Here is a 6,000-nt window from a genome sequence, read left to right as displayed (position 1 = left end):
ATTGGTGGACCCCTGCTCTTAATCCTGACCCCCAGTGAAGCCATTAGTTAAGGCCTGATTAAACTTAGGCTTCCCTTATTACAGTTTCGCCATGTCTGTACTGTAGACATGTTCATGATCTATTGATGACTGACCTCCTCACAAAGATAAGAGACACTTCTGTCATTCAGTTTTCTGCGTAAGAGGAGAGGAAGAATTAAGGAGGGGTTTACAGTAGCCTTATATCAGACTAAAGGAGCTATTTTCAACTATGTGAGTGGCGTTGCCCTTTAAATACGACGTAACGTGACGCAGATGCTTCCATCTATATACCCTCGTGCCTGTCCTCACGATGCAGCCATCCAGCGCACCTCCTGCCTCCCCCTGGCCCAGCCCCCTTCTCTCCTCTCCTCTCCTCCCCTCCTCCCCGGGTGTGTGAGCCACGATCAGCGCTCCATCCAGCGGAGCTCTGGGCGAAGGAAACGCAGGGAAACGAGTTGAAACCGAGGCGATGGACAAGCTAAAGGACTAACGGCGCCACGGGGAAGGGGGCTCAGGTAAGCGAGGCCTGGTCTTGTCATTGAAAGCGCCAGTGTCATTGGCCGCGGCAGAGCTGTCATTTTGCAGAGGATGCGCCTTTTGGAGTGGAGAGATTGTTGTGTGTGCATGAGGACTACAAATAATACATGAATGGAGCAACCGAGCAGGAAATGTGTGGAGCTTGCTGGCTATTTGAAGCCTTCTGTGTTCTGCAGGCTTAGGCTAAGGCTAAGGCAGAAGCTGTGTGTGTTTATTTTGGTGCAGCTGATGGAGGGATGCTGCGCAGTGCGCACCGGCAGATGTTTATACGCCGTGTCATCGTGTGCGCCCATTTTTCAGCGTGTATCTCCCCGGGGGGCTTTGTGCGTCAGATATTAGTTGTTGATTGGTACTAGCGTCATGACAGGCAGCACACTTACTATGATTACAGGCATGGAGTAAAAGTACACTCTGTTGTGATAGACCCAAACTAAGTGACATCAGTCGTGACAGGTTGCCTGGCGCTGCAGTATGACCTTGCAGCCAGGGGCGCCACCAGGGATTTGGGCCCATTGAAAACATTGTATTGGGCACCATCACCACCACCACAAGCCACTAACTCTCTGCATGCTGGGCTCTCCAATATCTGTAACCACACCTCCAGAACCCAATGTACCCAAGTAATCCTACAGTAGCAGGCATGCCAATCTCTTTTTATCCTGTTCTTTCTTTCCCATATTTAACTGCAGTGATCTATAAAACATAACAGGCTGCACTCACGCTTGAAACAATCTGCATACTGCAGTTTTCCCTTTTTATATGCAACTTTTGTAAGAAATAGGCAAATTGCTATTTTATTCTATCCAAATGTAATTAAGTGATAAAAATCTGAATGTAAATTCCAATTTGTAATGATTAATAACTTAAAGGTAAAGTGAGGTAAAGGGCCTTCAAGGACATGAAGCTCCTGTGATGCATGATAAGTATGATCCTCCATTTGTCAAGTCTTCTTTGTCTCCCAGCCATTGCATTTCATACCGCCACTCACTAAACATGCACTTGTTATTAGTTTGTCCATTCTGTGCTACTGCAGAAACATGGCGGTGCAAGATGGTGGCCTCCATGGAAGGGTACCTGCTCCTGTGTAGATATAAAAGGCTCATTCTAAGTGACAAAACCAAAATGGTCTTTAGTAGTGATTGAACACTAATTTAAACATACTTCTATGGGTGTTATATTCCATTTTAATCCAATCTGTTCTACTAAATACCACTAATTACTACTCACTGCACTTTTAAAATAATAGGACTTAAATATACAAAGGGGTGATTTAATAGAGAGGCTCTCTGGTGGTGTCATTTTTTCAGGGCATGAAGGAAATAACTTGGAAATATCAGAGTCATTTTTAAGTTCTTATAATAATAATAATAATAATAATAATAATAATAATAATAATAATAATACATTTTATTTAAAGGCGCCTTTCTCGGCACTCAAGGACACCGCACATATATATATATATATATATAAATATATATATATATATATATATATATATATATATACATACACAAATTTACATTAGAGGAAACAAAATCAAAGTCAAAATGAAAACAATATAAACTAACAAAGTGGTAAGAAAAAGAATAGAAACAAAAATGACAGTGCAATTGGAGTCAGATGGAGTAGGCGGTTTTGAACAGATATGTTTTGAGTTGTGATTTGAAATGGGGGAAAGAATCTGTGTTTCTGAGTATATTGTCACTGCAGCCGCACAACTCATTTAGATGTGGTTTCAAATGTTGCAAATACATAACTCTATGAGAATAAAGGTTAATTAAATTTACAGATTCTCTTCATGTATTATTTAAACTCTTAACATCCAATTTATTAATTTTACATCCCAGCTTGCAGTGAAAACTATTAAGACATACTAATATTAGCAGAATTTACTGAGTCTGATCTCTTAAACATTTCACTTTTGTCAAAATGAAGTGTTTGAATGCGTTGCACAGCAGAAAAGTCACTTTGTAGTGTAATGGTACAGACCCACTGAATGCAGGTGGTGTTTGCATGTAGTGTATTACAAGTGGCCGCTTCCCTGCACAAAGCATGCTGAGAAACGTATGCAGACCTGGCTATTGCGCCCACTACTTAAGAGCTTTTCTACTTCATTATGTTAAAACCATGCATTTAAAGAAAATTATGATACACTGGTTGGTAAATAAACCTTGTAGAGAGCAGGTTTATTGAAAAGACTCCTAAACTCAAGACACTGGAAGGACCAGCGGAGGTGGGCAGCATAGCTCCAGGCAAATTGGCAGCTTTCAGCAAGTCTGCACCGTTAGTTTCATCTGTTTGTAGCTGTTGAAATATACAGTAGTTGCTTTATGTATCTGAGTGGTTGTTTAGTGCCTTTAGTACTCATGACAGCTCTGTAACCTCCAGGCCTGTTTAGCTATCCTTCCATGCATATGAGCATTATTTAATTTATGATCCAAAAAACAGTCTGCTGTTTCTAAAATTAGAATTGCATTGACCACTTTGTCCTGATACCTGATCCAGCAGTTTGAGTTACCAACAGACCAATAACCAATATTACCACCAGAGCTTTGCTTCCACTACTTTAGAGTGCATCAGTGAGTCTCTGGTCTTACATGACTGTATGTGTCTGTTTGTTTCAGTCTCCTTTGGGGTCAAAATCTCCCTGTTTACTGAACGCCGCTTTCCCCATTTCTCATCTGGACTGCAGTTTGACTGATGACACCAGTTGCTCGAGCTGCACTCAGGGAACAGTATCTCTGTCAAAGGGGTTTAATCTTGTGTGAGCGGGGGAAAAACATGTCACCTTTAATCTACTTGTTTGCACTATGCATTAAATGGAGATGGTGTTATTTTTCCTCTCACAGCTGCGCAGCTTTAGTAACACCAAGTATTTAAGATGCTTAATTTATCCTTTATGATACAGACTAACAGCTCACTATACTTTAGTGTCCACAGCAGACCTCTTTCCACTGGTTAAATTAAATAGAAATGACATCATTTGTGGGACAGCAACATTTCTTTTAATTACCCTCTCACTCTTCACTTGTTTGGGGTTGCATATAAATTTGAATCTTAATGTTTTCCTCATCATGCCTTAAAAGTCCTCGTAGAAACTGTTTCCGCTTGCTTTAACAGACTTATGGCCTCTGGTAGTCAGCTGAGACAACCTGTAAACACACTACTGAAATATAAACCACCTTTTGTTACTACAAGGGAACTTAGCTGTCAGTTTCATATTTACAAAACCAGCAGAAGCGGGCTTTTCATGCATTAATTTGTGGCAATATTTTGGTCACAACCAGCTCCTGAGTGATAGATCCGGCCGCAGTTTAGCTTTATAAATTAGACATTAATATTAGACTCTCTGTGTCCAAACATCTCTGGCCTATCTCCCTGATTTCTGTGGTCATGACAGAGGCATCAGTAGCTTTGTATGCTGCTGACACTTCCTCACTGTAGAAGTGTGAGAAATGGAGATACTTCATCTTGCTCTCTGATCAGTTATGCTCTCTCTTCACACTGCAGAACTCCTCTGTCGCACTGAAAATATCAGCTGAGGAGCTTCTGTAGCAGCGTGGTCTCTGCTCAGCCTCTTTGATGCACTTCTGTCACTCTGGGATTTACATCAGCTGGTGCGTCAGAGTTAGAGTCACAAAAACACAGTTTGACATGAAACCAAATCTGAAGTCTGAACAAGCCCACAAGACATCATAAGAAATACAATCTGAAGCACATCTCAGATCACCTCGAAAATGTCCTTTCCTCATGTGTTTTAAGCTGCACAGTATTTCTAAAATCAACATAAACCTATAGCTTATTGTCTGTTTGTGTCAATATCACTGCAACACATATATAAGGCCATATCTGCAAGACAAACAGAGTAGAGAACAATATACCAGCATCTGAGGAGAGCAAGAAGCAGTGACACTCTGCAGAATAACACCGTAGTCAACATGCCCACCTGTGGCATTTACACGTCAGTTCCCCCAGACAGCAAAACTGACTTTGTGCTAAAGGGCTGGTTGGGTAGAGTATGTCAAATAGCTGCAGTTTGATGGATTCTGAATGTCCACATTGTGAACTGAATATTTAAAGCTGCAAAAACATGAAACAATATGCTGAATCATGCTTTGAATGTTTATGTCCCTGCAGTGTGTGAGCACCTGTCTCCTAATATATTCACCATATCATGAGAATAATGTACAACATCTGACTCAAAGAGAAATATAAAAGAACAGCTGCTGTCATCTTTGCATCACCCTCCTGAATGCAGCCTGCTGTATAAAGAGATGAATGTGGGCAGTCTTCAGTTTCCACCCACATAGTATTACCGTGATTGTGGGTATTGATTTCCCGTTCGAGTCAATGCTCTCTCCTTGTCTTGCCTCAGTGTAAACTATTTCTCTCAGACTATTAGCAAGATCACTTAGACTGCGGCACTCCGGCGTGCTTTTTAAACGCTGCTGCTCGGCTCACTAATGACAAACCCATGGAGGAATGGATATTTGGAGCTTTTGACCTGATTAATGTTATGAGTTTGTCAGTCATCTCAGATGAAGTCATTTAGTCTCCTTCATTTTACTCAGAACATGCAGCTACATCTTGTAAAAGCAAGCCATGATCTGACATCATGTCATGATCAGATTATGGTGTAGGAGAGTTCAAAAGAAGTCCTTTACTGGGTTTAACTTTAATATAATTAACATTAAATTACAGCTGATTATAAGGCAAAGTCAAGAGAATCTGTTTAAAGATTTGGGATTATGCTGCGTCAGACCCCTCCCTGTTTTCCATTTTCCTTTCTGCTGAGTTAATTCAAGGTCCAGGAGGAACTGAGGTCGCTTTTTTTTGCAGTGTGCTGCTGGATCCGAGCCTGGCCTGTCAGCATCTGCTGCAGCACTGTGGTGACTCTGCAGGACCGGCCCGATCCGTGCACTCTGTGAAAACCAGAGTGTTGTTTACAGCCCGCGCTTACTGAGTAGAGATGTGACTTTTTCAGCAAAACCCTGCTTCACACGTATGTTCTTTATTAGACTCCATGCATTCCTTTAACAAATGAGTTAAAGGGAAGTGTGTTGATTATTGTGTTGTGATGTTTCCATTTAAAGTGAAGCCACTTCAGAGGTTTTGGTCCCAACTTGCTGAATGATTGACAGCACAGACAGCCTTCAGTGCAGTGGCTAAATATACCAGCATGCATTGCTGTTTTTATTACTCTACAGATATGCAAAGAAAACATAACAATGGCATCGTTTTGCATATTTAAAGGGCTCAGAGAACTAAAGTAACCAGCCAAGATTCACAACAGTGCTATTTGTGTCTTTCATGTTCCTGAAGTGATTAATCAAAGAAAGATTCAAGTCTCGTTTTTCAGTAAAAGTCCACAATGAAAGTCACTGACTGAGTGGGCAACTGTTGCTCAGATACAAGCAGCCAGCTCCATCTGGCAGCTCTGGA

General features: G+C 41.2%; 1 protein-coding gene across 1 annotated transcript in view; it reads left to right on the top strand.

Annotated features, from left to right (window-relative positions):
• The first annotated feature begins 435 nt into the window (after nucleotides 1-435).
• snphb (syntaphilin b) overlaps nucleotides 436-6,000 on the top strand; it is a 30,114-nt gene continuing 24,549 nt past the window's right edge. The window contains exon 1 of the mRNA XM_034696308.1: nucleotides 436-536. The gene's annotated coding sequence lies outside the window, so the exon portion shown is untranslated. The remainder of the gene's footprint in view (nucleotides 537-6,000) is intronic.

This window comes from Notolabrus celidotus, chromosome 11 (genome assembly GCF_009762535.1).
Source record: "Notolabrus celidotus isolate fNotCel1 chromosome 11, fNotCel1.pri, whole genome shotgun sequence".
Lineage (NCBI taxonomy): Eukaryota > Metazoa > Chordata > Actinopteri > Labriformes > Labridae > Notolabrus > Notolabrus celidotus.
This window is presented reverse-complemented; position numbering and strand designations above follow the sequence as displayed.